The sequence below is a fragment of the Dipodomys merriami genome, unplaced genomic scaffold (genome assembly GCF_024711535.1).
Source record: "Dipodomys merriami isolate MVZ:Mamm:240054 unplaced genomic scaffold, mDipMer1.0.p SCAF_55, whole genome shotgun sequence".
Classification (NCBI taxonomy): Eukaryota; Metazoa; Chordata; class Mammalia; order Rodentia; family Heteromyidae; genus Dipodomys; species Dipodomys merriami.
This window is the reverse complement of record NW_027206124.1, coordinates 1,289,653-1,305,982: the sequence shown is the minus strand read 5'-3', so window position 1 is coordinate 1,305,982 and position 16,330 is coordinate 1,289,653. Positions and strand designations below refer to the sequence as shown.

Here is a 16,330-nt window from a genome sequence, read left to right as displayed (position 1 = left end):
GAGTGAAAAAGCCAAGTGAGAGGGCAAGGCCCTGACTTCAAGAACCCCAGGACTACTCTCCCTCATTCCACTTTTTTTTGGTTACATAAAAGCAAAGGAAGTGTTCAAATCTCTCCTGGAGAAAAATTGCTCTAAGGTATATTTCTGAGAAGACAAATTCCAAAATGATAGGAAAGCATACATTGCTAGAGTTAAAGCAAGTGGGACTTACAGTTAAATAGGAAAAAGAATGTTACTATGGAAAGAAACACCATGTAAACGCACAACAAAGTTGAACTAAAACTTGGGCAACTTTGTCATGGGGTTGGCTGTGTGGTCAGAGGAGGAGAACTGAAAACTTACTGAAGACTTTGTCCTTTTTGAAGAGCATGTATGCCTGCATGAAACCTAAACTCTGAGAAGAAATCTACCTTAGCTTCTCCCTCCTTCCCTCCATCCCTCCCTCCCTCTGTCCCTCCATCCCTCCATCCCTCCCTCCCTCCCTCCCAGTAAAAGTGAGCACGAGGAGCTTTTGTGCCCATCTCCAGTGGCTGGCCGTCCTTCCCTAGATCATCCTGTTCTCAGTGCAGCAGGAATGAAGGCTCCACACAGACTTAACATGGGCTTAACAGACTGCTCCCAAATTCTAACAAACCAAAGACGATAGTTAGGCTCTGTTTGCCGGGGAAAAAAGGAACATCACAGTAGATAGAAAACAATAGGGAAATAATCCAGTCTATATATGATTTGGGGAATGGCGGCTTTTCAAATCACTAAGACCTGGAAGGACTCATACTGGTCATGAATAATTTCAAGACAAGCAGATGATAATTTTTTTAAAGTTAGATTATTACACATAACCCGTAACTCTGAATTCAAAGATGAAATGAAGATTCCAAAGACAAAACTACCTGGGTGTGGTGGTGTATACCGTAATCCCAGCACATAAGAGGCAGAGGCCAAGGAGACTGTTTGGATTACAGAGTAAGATTCTGTCTGCAAACGTGTGTGTGTGTGTGTGTGTGTGTGTGTGTGTGTGTGCGCGCACGCGCACGCGTGTGCATGTGCACACATACATCCATCAAAACTCAACTAATAACAGCATCAAATCTATTTCTTTAATCTGAGGGGTTGCATAAGTCACTAAAGTCAGAAACCACAGAGCAAAAACCAGCTTAATAGGTTTCCTGTGATCCTCTATGGAGTCGGAATGGTTAGCAAACATCAGAAGATGAGCAACTTTAATGGCCAGCAGGTAGGGAAAGGGGTCAGGAGAGAGTGAGCAAATTTCCATGTAATGCACTGAGCAAGACACTGAATAATCAAAACTGCCCCAGCTCAGCCTGTCTGAGGGATGTGACATGAGTCCCATCTCTCTGCAGACACCTTCTATGTGGGGGTCCAGGATGGGGAAGACAGGAAAGCTCTGGGAACCAGTGCTGTGTCTGTTGGGGTCAACAGTGACATCTATACGTCAATATTGTTGTCAGTATTTTCTATGTCATAATAATAAGTGATACAATGCTGAGTCATACAAAAATCCCAATTCTATAGAAAGAAAGGAGCGGCTGGGGATTCTGCTTTCTATGCTACATGACTCTGGATTGTTCTCCTTTTATTCAACAACAACAGGTGTTAAACACTAAACACATTCAGCAACAAACTCATGCTCACCCACAGCACTGGCATCTGGCTGTATGGGCGCAGGGATAAAGGAGATACAGAGTGCCGGCTGCTGACGGTTGGCTCCCTTTTAAGCTATTAAGAAGCAGGAGAGATGACAGGAAAACTTCAAAACTATGCAAAAATCTAAGAGTCACTGGCAATGGAGCCTGGTGGGTGAGAGCCTATGCGCTCCTGGCAGCCCTGCCCTACCATGCCTGAGACTGGGGCTCATACAGGAGGGATGGGGCAGTTCCTCAACCCACCCGAGCCCAAACTCCAACCAGCAACGGGTGAGTCAGGGCAGAGTATGTTGGATAAATGACACATAGAGAATGAGAGAGAGAGACAGACAGACAGACAGACAGACAGACAGACAGACAGACAGACAGACAGACAGAGACAGAGAGACAGAGACAGAGACAGAGAGACAGAGAGACAGAGACAGAGAGACAGAGACAGAGACAGACAGAGAAGAGAAAGAGAGAGGGGGGAGGAACGTACAGAGAATCAGAGATAGAGACAGAGAGAGAGGGAGAGGGGGAGAGGTCCTCCTTTGCCTCCCTGTCTGTGCACAATACCACCTCGTAGTTGTGCACATCCCCTGGTGCACAGGTGCACACATGCAAACACACACACACATATGCATACACACACATGCATTCCCTCCCTCCCTGGGAGGCCTGGTTCAGCAGAAGGAAACCTCAGGAAGGGAGGAGACACTCATTGCCACGAACACCTTAGTGGCCCAGGCAGCTGGCTGTCCCACAACCCCCAGATCCCCCAGGCCGTTTCCCTCCTGGACTCTCGCTGTCCCCACAGCCAGCCTTGCCTAGGAAGCGGGGCCTTACCTCCGTGCCATGGGTCAGGCTGGCCTCCACTGGGAGCCTCTAGGCAGCCAAGAGCGTCCCAGGCTTCCTTTTATTTATGCTGACGTTGTGGTGAGGAAACAGTGAAAGAGGAAGCCCAGACGCCCTTTTACCAGCATCATCAGCTTCTCAGAAATGGGGACATTATTGCTAATAAACCACAGGACATTCATTGCTTTGCCGGACTTGGCTACCTCCTCACAGCCCTCCTAGATTCCCCAGAGGGTAGCGAAGGGAGGCAGGAATAACTACACAGCATGTCTGAGCCCAGAGCCAGACACGCCAGGGGAGGATTTGATGTCCCGCTACTTCTTAGCACATGTCCTTGTGTCACTTGTGTGTGACTTCTCCAGGCCTGGGACCCTATCTCATGCTTTCCCAGAGAAGCCTGCAAATGTAGAAGGGCTACTGGGAAGACACACAGTGAGATGTTGGTGGGGAGGGAGGGGGGAGAGGGGAATGACCCTAGCCTACCCCTCCCCTGGCAACTGGAAGCCTAGCATGCCTCTTTCCCGGGTCGCTTGAATTCAGGGCCTCAATATTGTCCCTGAGCTTCTTTGCTCAAGACGGGTGTTCAACTACTTGAGCTACAGCTCCACTTCCAGCATTTTTGGTAGTTCATTGGAGATAAGAGTCTCATGGACTTTCCTGCCTGGGCTGGCTTTGAACCAGCATCATCAGATCTCAGCCTCCTGAGCGGCTAGGATTATAGGTGTCAGCCTTGTTCCTTCCTCTAGTACCCTGCCGCCTTCCTGAAGTGAGTCTTCAAAGTGAGTTTGTATCTGGCTCACATGTCCCGCCCTCCCCTGTACCCAGCATGAAGAAGGCCCTTTATGACAGAACACGGAGTGGGTGAATAAGTGAATAAATGAATGAGGCTCTGGGTACAGCAGGACTGGCCGGATGAAGAACAGGTGAGTGAGTCACTCCACCAAAAACAAAAACAACTCAAATAAGTAATCACATCTTAATGCAAAAATATCCACATGAATGAAAAACGATGCAGGATGCATGGATGCTCATTATTTTAGATAAATGCAGGATAGGTGACTGTGCCTGGCCTCAGCAGGCTGGGGACTGAGGCCTGGGAAACCAAAACAGAAGTCAGAAAAATCACAGGATGGCCGGTCGGAGCCCCTCAGTGAGCCGCAGCCAGCATGCGGACCGCTCCTGGGTTGAAGTGATAATAAATCAACTCATCCGTGTGTTCTCTCTTCCTTCAGAAATATTTACAGTCGTCAAATGGCACTGGCCAAGAATCCTGTAGAAATAGTGAAAAGCTTTTTATTCTCACACAGCATCTGTGGTCTGCGTCTGCTCCTTTTATCTGTCTACCCCAACTCTCCAACATTAAGAGAAATGGTATTTCCTCATAGGTTGAGCAATGGTTGCTCTGAGTAGCATCTCAGGTCCAATGAAGTTAATGTGTCACCAGACAGTCCTGAATCTGAACGCATGTTCACTGATGTGGTCATGTCTAGCACGCTCATGAATAGAATTAGGACACTCATACACAAAGATGGCCAGAAACCAGAAACACTTGATTCTGCTCACACCCTATTGACAAGTATAGTTGCTTGTTCAGTTTTGGAAGGAATTATCCATCAGGACCCAAGAAAGCCTCCTTTTGCTTTGCATTTGCCACTAGTCTGTCTGTCCCCAACCCCTGCCATCTCAGGAAACAAAACCTCCTAACAAATGTGCCCTTTCCAAAAAAATGTATTTCCCACTCGATTACGAACCCTGACTCCAGTTTAAATGGAACACAGGCAGGCAACAGAAGGGTCTTGGAAAACTTGACAAAGCACAGGTGTCTACACTATGTTGGAGCTACCCAACAAAGCTGTAGATCCAAAAGAAGATCCAAGATGGTGGACAAGAGACAAGGCAATGCCAGAACTCTGTTCAATCAGAAACACAAGGCCTTATCCCAAGAATCCAGATTGGGAGCAGATGCCAGGGAAGGGCAAGCAGTCAGAGCCAAGCATCAATCAAGAAACATCAAACTTGCTGGGTACCAGTGGCTCACACTGGTAATCCTAGCTACTCAGGAGGCTGAGATCTAAGGATTGTGGTTTGAAGCCAGCCTGGGCAGGAAAGTCCGTGAGCCTCTCATCTCCAAAAAACTACTCAAAAAAGCTGGAAGTTATGTGTGGCTCTAGTGGTAGAACACTTGCCTTGAACAAAAAGAAGCTCAGGGACAGCAACCAGACCCAGAGTTCAAGCCCCAAGGACTGGCAAAACAACAACAACAACAACAACAAAAACAAAATAAAACAAAACAAATAATCAAATGTATAACTCAGAAAGAGGAGAAAAATATATAGCAAAATATACAACAAGTCCACAAAACCAGGTTCCATGCCAGCCTGCCGGGCCTCAGCGCTCCAGGCCGCAGCGTGCAGCTCCGTGCGGATTGTGGCTTGGTGTGAAGAGCCCCACTAGGAACGGAAGCACATTCAGGGCAGACCTCCACTCTGGGAAGCCTGACACGCGAGGCAGATCTCCCCGGAGGCTCTCCACACAGGCAGCCCCCATGGCGTGAAAGCAGCTGCGGTGCAACAGAGAAATGACTTCTCAGGCAAAACCCAGGATGGAGACCACATGAACCTCAAACTCTGTGAGTCACACGCTCCCCATCCTCAGGTGGCCGGTGAGGGGGGCTGGGGAGGAACTTATCCCCTGGCTCAGAAGTAGGTGTGCGATGTAAGAAGGTAGGGGAGGAAGCATAAACAAGAGACAGAACCCCAAGCTCAGGACCCAGAGACCACATTGGTCTCGGCCTGCACTGGGAAGGTGAGAGTTCCACCGTCAGACTGTGTCAGAAGTTCGCACGATGGGGAGTTCAGGACCAAGGAAAAAGTGTGGTGACAGGCACTCAGAGACAGCCTCAGTCTCAGGCCAGATCAGCCAAGAGCGATTCAGCCTCTGGTTGATAGGTTCAGAGATTGGGCGTGGGCAAAGAACAAAGCCTGGGGCTCTGGGCCAGAAGGCCCTAATTTCAGAGTTCTGCCCCCTCCCCCCCAACTCAGCCACCAGTACAGAGTGAAGGCCGGCACAGTACCAGCCTCTAGGAGGGGTGGGGGGCCCTAACCTGGGAACAGTCTCTGTGGGTGCCCTAGTGTTGTCAGTGGGCACAAGGAGGGGGGTCCTGACCCCCCTTGGCAGGTTCCTTAATACCTGAACAGTCAAGGTGGGTCTCTAACGCTGCCCAATACGCTGCGGGGCGGGGGAAGAGGGCTGTGTACAGCCAACCCATCTGTATATTCACGAGAGGGACAGAGCGACAGAGGGACACCACCAGTCACGGGGTGTGGAGAGGGGAGGATGTGCCCACCCAAGCCGGACCTTACATCCCTGGACAGAATGCCACCAGCCTCCAATGGCAGGATGGGGGGATGCATCCAGACTGCGTGTGCACCCCCGGTGTGAGAAGCTGCCACCCACAGCATTGAGGGTTACACCCAGACCACACAGCCTCAAAAGCCAGTCGGGGCATCCAGGCATGGGACGCCCCCACCCATACTGCCCAGGGTCTGTGCCTAGCTGACCCCCAAATCCCATCCGTTCTTCACCTGTGGGATGCCCTCACCCACAGCACTGGGGGCTCTACACCCAGCTGGCCCCAGAAGCCTGCTTAAACAAACAAGCACAAGAAGCCAGTAACAGTCCACAGTGCCGGGTTCAAGTCCCTGCATACCACACCCTTGGGTGTTGCAGCCAGAGACAGAACTCAGTTGGACCCAAAAGCCTGCCCATGCCACTCCAGGGGATACCAACTACACAGCACCCAGAGAAGACTAGAAAACCACAGCTCATGACCACCGAACCTAATATCTAATCTTAACAACCTCTACGAAGCCAGAACCCAAAGGGGTAAATTACAGCAAAAGATCACAAAATTTACAAGCTGTCAAGACAAAGTACCATTTCCCCAAATCAACAAAGCAGGGAAGGACTCTAGTGAGAGCAAAGAAGAGGCGCAGGAGAACAAAAGAACCATTAAAGCAAGGGTGAGAGAAACAGACAATGAAGTGAAAGGGCAGACCCAAAACAAAACAGAATTCAAAGAGGAACTGACCAAGAAAATGCAAGTCATAGATAAGAAGACAGAAACATTACACACCTCCATGAAGGAAATGAAAGATGAAATTAATACTGAGAACTGACATTAACAGAGCTAGGAGACATGAAAGACTCTATGTCCCTACTGCAAGGCACAGTTGAAAGCAGAGGCAATTGAACAAATGAAGTAGAAAACAGGGTATCAGGAGCTGCGAATAAAGCAGAAAAATTAGTACAAAGAAACCAAAGGCATGGAAGAAGCACTCAGAACATACCAAGGGACAGTAAAAGAACTGGCAGATTCAAGCTCACAGGGACACATGGCACATGTTCTCTCTGATATGTGGATATTAGATCTAAAGTGGACTGGGATTAAACTGCATAGGATTCTAGATACTTCCACATAGTGAGACCAAAAAAGGACACTCTTAGGAGGGAAACACAAAGATGAAATGCCTTCATTTTTATATAAAACAATACACATAACTCCAAGATATGCAAACAGACTTAAAAAAAGTTTTTGATCATTCTGTTTTCTTTACATTATATACAGTGTATTCACGTGTATATTTTTGGGAGGGTGGGGGAGAGGGAACAAAACTTGAGGGGCCGGGCGCTGGTGGCTCACGCCTGTAATCCTAGCTACTCAGGAGGCTGAGATCTGAGGATCGCGGTTCAAAGCCAGCCCAGGCAGGAGAGACTGTGAGACTCCTATCTCCAATAAACCACCAGAAAACCGGAAGTGGCGCTGTAGATCAAGTGGTAGAGCGCTCGCCTTGAGCTGAAGAGCTGAGGGACAGTGCCCAGGCCCAGAGTTCAAGTCCCACGACCGACCAAAAAAAAAAAAAAAAAAAACTTGAGGGAAAAGGGGTGACAAAGTGCAGCAGTAGAGCTCATTGGACTCTGGTGAAAGTGAACTCTATAACTTGTGGGCGGAGACAGGAGGGAGGGATGGGAGGGGAGGAGGAAACAGAAGACACTATATGAAAGGAAATGTACCCATTACCTGACTTATTAACTGTAAGCAGGTCTCTGTACATCATCTTTATAATAGCAATAAAAAATAAAAACAAAAAAGAAAGAAAGAAAACGAACTACATAACTTATGGGGGAGGATGGGAGGGAGAAAACTGGGAGAGAGCATGGGTAAGGGTGACATTGTCTTATGTAACTGTAATCCCTCTGTACTCACCTTTATATAGCAATAATAAAAAATACAACGGATCCAATGACTCACAGACGAGGGTCTTGGCAATGATACATTTCATAGCAAAGGGCTGTGACCATGCACCTGTGGCTTCTATAAATGACACGATGTCTGTGACTATGTCTAGACATGTAGGAACACCGGTGTATGTGTTTGAGGACTCCGGCATACAGCAGATCGCTGTGGAGGGCAGAGGGCGTGGTGCCCGTGGCGTCTCTGGTGGAGGCCACATCTGCTGGCTGGTGACAACCTGTGGCACGTGCTCACTGCAGCAACTCATCTCATTCCACTTCTCAGGGATTACTTTGGGGGTATGGATTTTGAACTCAGGGCTGCCTTCTTCTCAGCAGGTGATCCCCGAGCAAATCCTTTCTTGGTGTTACTAGGATTTGAACCCAGGGCCTCCCACTCACCAGGCAGGCTCGTCACCACTCGAGCCTCACCCCAGCCCATCACTTGTCAGGACTTGATAACACGGGCCCCAGGTGTCACTCACAGCCTGTGCTTTCTCTTGGTGTCTGTGCAGCTCTGTTGGGACCCAGTGAGTGTGCTCTCTCCTGCAGGTGTAGGCGTGTGGCAGAAATGGCCTGTAGTAACAGTTCTCCTGGAAGGGCCACCAACTCATGTATGGCACCTAGGACCAGGAGGGAGTGGCGCAGTGTCTGATGCAGCTCTGGCATCCTTGTTGGGTTGGAGCTTTCCCTTCACTGTCCCTGAGGCAGCTCAGGCACTTGTTGGGGTGGGGGTGGGGGGCGTGGAGAGCTGCTGCAGGATGCATTAGACCATCTCTGCAGTAACTTAGATGTTTCTTCACCAGTCCCCACACTTCTGCCCGCTGTGGTCAAGGGCACAGCCTGCCCTTGTGATGTAGAGCCACGACCTCCACAAACCTGTTTCCAAACCTGCTGTCAAGGTCATTTCAAGAGGCAGTGTCCTGGTGGAGCCGTCCCAGTGAGCATTTTGGTCCAAAGTGTGCCTGCAGCTTTCAAGGAACTGCCAACGGTGCAGACTGAATGACAGGGTCAACAAAAACATAGATTCAGCTAGACACAGTGACATATGCTTGTCATGCCAGATACTTGGGAGGTAGAGATCAGGAGGATCAAGGTTCAAGGCCAGCCTGGGCAAAAATATTATCAAGAATCTTCATCTCAACCAATAAACTGCACATAGTGGCACACACCTGTGATCCCAGCTCTGTGTAAGGTAGGAAGATCTTGGTTTGAGGTAAAAGTACAAGACTTTACCCCAAAACTGAAGGCTAGAGTGTACACTCAAATGGTAAAGGGCCTGCCTTGAAAATGCAAGACCTTGAGTTCAAACCCCTATACTGCTATGAAGAGAAAAAAGAAAAAAGAAAATCATAGAATCTGTCTCCCCGATACTATATACATAAACAAACACACAAACGGAAAACACAGAAAATTAGATAGAAATGGACTGCAGCAACCAAGTGGAGACACGGGAGAGCTCTACTCTCCATTTCATAGCGTCTCCTCAGCCAGGCAACTGAGAGAAGTGGGCCAGGGAAGCCCTCATGGGCAGGAGAGGGGCAGGGAGGCCCCTCTGCAAGAGCCTCTGAGACACCCAACCACATATATGGAACAAAAAATTAACCTGCTAGCTGGGCACCAGTGGCTCACACCTGTAATCCTAGCCACTGATGAGGCTGAGATCTACGTGCTGTTTGAACCTAGCCCAGGAAGACAAATCTGAGAGACTCTTACTTCCAATTAATCAGATGAAATCCAGAAGCGGTGCTGTGGTTCAAGTGGGAGAGCACCAGACCTGAATAAAAAAGCTAAGGGACAACACCTAGGCCCTGAGTTGAAGTCCCAGAATTGACATGCATGCACATGTGTGTACGTGCACACACACACACACACACACACATTAACACAAATATGCTTGCCTTGCCTTTTGCACAGGGACTTTGTTCCAAGAACAATGGAGAACTGTTGTTATTGTTGTTGTTGTCGGTCCTAGGGCTTGAACTCGGCCTGCACACTGCCGCTGAGCTTCTTTTGCTCAAGGTGAGTGCTCTACCACCTGAGCCACAGCACTACTTCTGGCTTTTTTTGTGTAGTTTATTGGAGGTAAGAGTCTCACAGAGTTTTCCTGGCCGGGCTGGCTTTGAACCACAATCCTCAGATCTCAGACTCCTGAGTAGCTAGGATTACAGGCGTGAGCCACTAGCACTTGGCTAAGAACTGGTATTTTTATGGATGTGACTGCATGGGTGCCCCACATGTCCCTTCCACTACAAAAATACCGATGCGCAGACAACCATCACCTTCAAACGCACTGCTTCACTCTCCGTCAGTGCCCCATCCCAAATTAAATTAAAAATAGAATGCTGAGGATACTGGGAAAACAGGAAATTCTGTCAGATTTACTGTGAGAATGAATGCTGACTAGCACCTCCCACCTGGGTTGCCAGCCAGGGCATCCAAATACGAGAAGTTACGCTTCCAAACCTAGCTGAGGACCCAAATGCATCCCAGGGGAGCAAACAGCCTGCCTTGTAGCAGAAACAGTGCACATCTGTCAGGAGAAAAATACTGCAATGTCGGTTCCCAGGGTCTCACACAGAAGCCGCCAGTAACCATACCTCCCCAAAAGCACATTTCCCTGAAAGAAAAATTTCTCCAGCCAGGTTCTACTGACTGAGTTGGAGTTATGAGAAAAGGAGAGAGGACAGGGTCCCAGGAGTGGGGTCAAGGCACTGGACTCTGGAGGAGAGTGTAAGATCCTGACTTGGGTGGCATTCATTCCTCATTGGGCCAGCACTGAGCACCTGCCATGGCCAGTATATATAGACTATGAAGATGATGCAGGACTTAAGATTTAGAGTAGGTGATACATAAACCTCTTTCCTGTACACCACAAGGATCCCGGCACGGTGAAGGCAGAGACCCATCCCCACGGAGGTCGGAGGACAATCCAGAGCCCATGTCCCCTGAACTGGGCCTTAGAGGTATGGAAAATGTTCTTGGGGACAGTGAGGGATGGTAGCTTTTGCCCCAGGACTCAACATGCCTGCTCCATTCACTGACCTCAGTGAGTAGAATGAAAAGTCAGACAGCCGAGGGGGGCCTGGACCAGACCTGGCTCCAAACTTCCACGTCCAGCTCACACACAGCAAGTGGCACCTCGGGCCACAGCCAATGAGTGGCCGAGTTGAGGTTGCCATTACTTCTTGTAACTCAGGAAGGGATTTCAGGACAGAGTGTCAGGTCCTGAGCTTTCTGTCCCCATTGTTGGCCCTCTGACCAGCAGCTCTGGAACTAGGGGAAGAACCATGATGGAGGGAGGCTCACCATGGCCTCTCATCCATGAGACACTCCACGTGACCCGACCCCTGCCCTCCTTCTCATTTACTGTCTTACACACTCCACTGTAACTGTTCACACTTCTCTTACCCTTGTTAGCCTGACAAGCTAATCATGAGCTGGGACCACACCATTTACTTCGCATCCCCAGTGCTAAGGAGTTATAGGAACTCAAGTAATGTCTACATGTGGTCAAACTGGACCGAGTGGACAGGATGGGATTGGGCTGGAATGGTAAACACATCCAGGCAGGATTTCGGTAGCACATGTGGGGCCTCTCTACACAGAAATTCTAACCACAGGGCTTCCAAAGGCCCTTTTTTTCAGCGAGTCCTGGGTCCTGTGGTGGATCTTACCTAGGACTTTATGTGCCATTATCCTTTTCATCTTCTTCTATTTCATGGTAGACAGCAGACTTCCTTTTTCCTTTCTTGAGCAACAGCAGCTACCAAAACCTCTATGTGTTATCTCCCCAGCCAGACAACCTCTAGCCAGTGTGTCCTTCCACAAAAAAATGTGTATCCCGTCCACCTGTCCCTCCTGGTAGTAACTGAGCCCAGAACTGCATTTGTGTCTATTCTGCTGGAAAAGCTCAGACATCTGTCACTCTGCACCTGCCGCTTCTGCAAATCCCCACCCAAGCCTTCACTGGGCCTCTAGGAGCTTTCTATCTGATAGTCCCTCATGTCACCAAGCTCTTGCTTGGGGTCTCCCTGCTGCACAACTCCAGGGACCATTTCACACTTTGTCCCACCTTGGGATCAGGGATGCTCAGAGGCCATCTCTCTCTTATGCAAACAAACCACGGCCTCACAGATGCCATTCTCCAGGATGCTTTGTGCATGAGCCCACCCTTTCCCTTCCATCTCAAAGCAACTTCCATGTCAGCTCTGAAACCTGCCCTTCCCTAAGGCCTCCACAATGCAACTTCTCATTCTCTCTCTTGTGTTTTCCAGGTTCCCTCAGCCACCTTCAAATTCAAACCTTCCTTTGTCCTAGACTTCTCCTCATTCCTTCCCTCCAGCAGCCATTCTGAAAGCCCAATGGGTGCCAAGCCCTTTGCTCTAGACCCTTAGCATGTATCAGGTGTCCAAACACAGCATTAAACTCTTGCCTTTGAAATGCCTACAGCCTGTAAAAGACACGGGTATCTTACATTGGTAAAGAAATCAAATGTGCAGCATTCTACAAGCTGATCAACAGGGCAAAGAAACAGAGGCACAGAAGACTGGCAGGTGTGTAACAGATGGCCTGCCAGGCAGGGAGACGCTTGACCTTCTAAGAGTCCTGCCACCATTTCTCACCTCCACTATTCTCCACCCAGGGGTTGCAGAGCCCAGAGAAGGTGGTGGAAGGTTTGGGTTAGAGTCTGAGGTCTGCTGATTTTCTGCACAGCCCCATCCACCTTTATATGAGCCTCATGTCAACAACCACCAAACCCCAAGGAAGCAAGAAGAGTGCAGACACAGGGAGCCATGATCAGGCTTCAGAGTATAAAATGTTCTCAACTTCCCATTGCAGGAGAACGCAGGCTGACAATGGGGAGCTGTGGAGCAGGCCCCAGCCCTGCTGCTCTGGGAGGCTAAGCCGGTGGAGGAGAAATGAATCTAAGGCATTAAGTTCAAGGAAGATGTGTTGTCAGTGGCTGTTCTGGGCAGGCAGATAACCTAGTAGCTGTTGGGGGAGACAGTCATGAAATCCTTGTCCAAGCTGCTCTGTTCCCTTCCTGAAGAGGCCTCAGGGCAGGAGCCTTGGTCAGAGACTTCTGGCAATTACCAATGGCAGGCATTGGGGGTGTCCCTACCCCAGGTTGGTTTCAGTGAGTGGGAAAGCAGGGTAATTCTGTGACAGACTGACCACAGGGAACCCGAGTACATGGGTGGAAGTGAGGCAGGGTGCTGGTAGTTCACACCTGTAATCCTAACTACAGAGCAGCCTGAGATCTAGAGGACTGTGGGGCAAAGCCATCCTAGGCAAAAAAGTCTATGATACTCTTACCTCCAATTAACCAGCAAAAAGTTGAAGGTGGAGGTGTGGCTCAAGTGGTAGACTGCCAGCTTTGAGTGGAAAAAGCTAAGGACAGAAGTGAGCTGGTGAACAGCAGGGCAAGGAAGGCCTCCATCTTGAGTTTTAGGGACAGGGAACTTGGAATGGGAAGGGACAAAAACATTCAGGTGTGAGCTATGAACTAATGGCACATAGTTGCAATCCTAGCTACTCAGGAGGCTGAGATCCAAAGGATCACAGTTCAAAGCCAGGCTGGGCAGAAAAGCCCAGGAGCCTTTGTTCTTAAAATAACTGGCCAAAGGCTAGACTGGAGGTGTGGTTCATGTGGTAGAGCACCAGCAGATCAAACAAGCATAAGGTCCTGAATTCAAACCCTAGTACCAGATAAATAAATAAATTCAGGTATAAACAGTCCCTAAACTAGTCTGGTCCTAGGCCTCATGACCAGATTCTGCCCCATACCAAGCTAGTCCCTGGACCAGAGGGAGAGAATGGAAGGTCCAAGAAGACGCTAGAAACAGCCCTGGCCCTGAAGAGCCATCCTGACTTAGATCCAAAAGTGAGGATGGATCTGAACCGCCCTCTAGGATGTGGGGAACAGCTCAGTCATGGGTTGAGGACCGCAGGCAGCAACCAGATGGCTCATTACTAGGATCACTGTTCTGTGGGGTTAATGGTTATGCTCCAGGCAAGAACTTGGGACCTTAGGGAGGATCCTGGGGAGGGTCCTGGACTGACAGATCCATGGAGATGCCTCTGACCATGGATATGTGAGATACCTATGTTGATGGAAGAATGAGGTGGGTATGCAGTCATCCCAGAGGGGGTGGCTGACCTGAGCCTGCACAGTGTGAGGGGCTTGCAGCATTCTCTGGTCAGGGCAGGGGATCTGGGAGAAGAGCTGGAGCTACCGACCCTGTCCTGGGAGATCCCACCCCAGCCACCATGTACAGGGGCCTGTCCAGCGCATACACACAGACACACAGACACACAGACACACACAGACAGACACACACACACACACACACACACACACACACACACACACACACACACACACACACACACACACACACACGGTGCTCACACTCTACTTATCTCTAGGCTGTGGTTTTGACCAGAATTGTACTCTCCTGTCTCTGTTGCATAATTTGATTCCTTTGAATTGATAGCTACCCAGCAGGAAGTGACCAGTGTGTGTCCTGGGATGATTACTGGGGTGGGGCCTGATGGGCAGGGAGCCACTCACACTGGATGAATGCAGGTACAGTTGATATTTGGGGAAGACGGTGAGGAGGCTGAGTGGGGTCAGGTCGTGAGATCCACAGGCCTTGAGTTCAAAGGCCTATGGACGGCCTTCCATGTGGATGGTCCCCACAGTCTCTGAACTTTTCTGTACCCTGCCCTTTTCAAGGGGTCCCTCCTGTGTGGCCTCTAGGGTTTGTGTCCCTACAGCTACAGCAGCATGTTTCCAAGGGAATTCTGCATTCCTTTTTTTTTGTCAGTCGTGGGGCCTGAACTCTGGGCCTGGGTGCTGTCCCTCAGCTCCTCAGCTCAAGGCTAGAGCTCTACACTTGAGCCACAGTGCCACTTCCAGCCTTTTCTGCTTATGTGGTGCTAAGGAATGGAACCCAGGGCCTCATGCATGCAAGGCAAGCGCTCTACCACTGAGCCGCCTTCCCAGCCTGAATTCTGCATTCTTACGAGTTCTGGTTCCCTACAGATGGTGAGAACCAATTTATATTCATGTGTCTGCCAGGCCCAGTCTAGGGCATAGAAAAATCTGGGATTTGACCAGAGAGAATGTTTCATAAACAATTAACTAATAAAATTAGTTAATTGTTAGATTATGAGCCCATAATTCTAGCTGCTGGGAGACTAAGAACTGAGGATCATGGTTCAAAGACAGCCTGGGAAGAAAAGTCTGTGAGACTCTTATTTCCAATTAACCAGCAAAAAGTTGGAAGAAGAGGTGTGGTCTAGTCATGTGGTCTAGTGCTAGCCTTGAGTGAAAAAATCTAAGAGACAACACACAGGTCCTGGGTTCAAGCCACAGTACTGGGACACACACACACATAGATAAGAACTGTTGGTTACAAAGTCTTTAGCTAAATAAATATAAGGAGGGGGAGAGAGAGGGATGGAGGACACAAAGAGGAAGACCTTGGGTTGTAAAGAGAAAGAGAAAAGAGAGAGAGAGGAAAGTGTCTGCTGGGAGCAGCTAGGCTAAGGGAGACAAAGGAAAGATGTTGGAATTACAGAAACTCAAGCTGAGAGAAGGGCCCTCTGAAGGGGAACCCCAAATCTCTGAAGAGGGCCACTGGTCAGCTGGGGCTGGCATCTGGTTGGGGAAGTGGGGTCACCCAGTGGGGCAGTTCTGCTATCATGGGAACGGCTGCAAAATGTTTTCATCAGCGGCCAGGGAAGAGGCGAAGAGGCCAGGGTGCCAGGCTGAAGTGGCACAGTCCCACTTTCCAGCCTGCCTGCCTTCCCCGCAGGGAGCCAGCAGACAGAGGTCGGGGGGCTGGAGGGTCAGGGGGGCAGGACGAGCAAGCACAGCATGAAAGGATGGGTGTGGAGCCCAGATAAGCACTTAATAAGGGTCCCGGGCAGGAAGCTAGGAAATGGAGGCTGGGAGGGGGTGGGGAGGGTGGGTTCCTGTGGAATTCCCTGGGTTTCTCGGTGGCGAGCACTCTGCGTGATATCCTGCCAGGATTTACAAGACGGGATCAGGGAAGGGCGGGCGGGGCGCGGGGACACGCGGGGCCCACCGCACACCAGGCCACAACCGCTGAGGAAATGCGAACTTGTCACACAGGGATTGGTGAGGCCAGAAAGGCAACTGGACACTAAGTGTTTACCAGGTGGGCAGGTCCGGCTTCACGCCTGGAGATGATCCGCTGCCTGGTCAGAGCCCGCTCCACTCGGCCCACTGAGCTCCCGCTGCTTCGAGTTTCTCCACCTCAATCCCCAACCTCTACATGCACGCATGCGCAGAGGCTCGCCTCGCCCACACGCATGCGTACAGGCGCACCTCACGCACAGACGCGTAGGCGCCCCGTAAGCACACACGCATGCGCACAGATGCATTTCCGCCACCAGCACAAGCACCCCCGCCCCTAGCATGTGCACATACGCATGTGCACTGATATACCTTCGCCCACTCAACACATACGCATGCGCCCAGGGACTCACGCCACACCCTCGCA

At 50.0% G+C, this 16,330-nt stretch overlaps 1 protein-coding gene across 3 annotated transcripts in view; it reads right to left on the bottom strand.

The window, feature by feature from the left end:
* Window positions 1-16,049, bottom strand: part of Csf2rb (colony stimulating factor 2 receptor subunit beta) — a 38,799-nt gene extending 22,750 nt beyond the window's left edge. The window contains exon 1 of one of the 3 annotated variants that reach the window (XM_069999440.1): window positions 15,983-16,049. The gene's annotated coding sequence lies outside the window, so the exon portion shown is untranslated. Of the gene's footprint in view, window positions 1-2,492; window positions 2,559-8,672; window positions 8,708-15,982 lie in introns of those variants that run through there. The other 2 variants (XM_069999441.1, XM_069999439.1) reach the window with 2 other exon arrangements.
* Window positions 16,050-16,330: the final 281 nt, after the last annotated feature.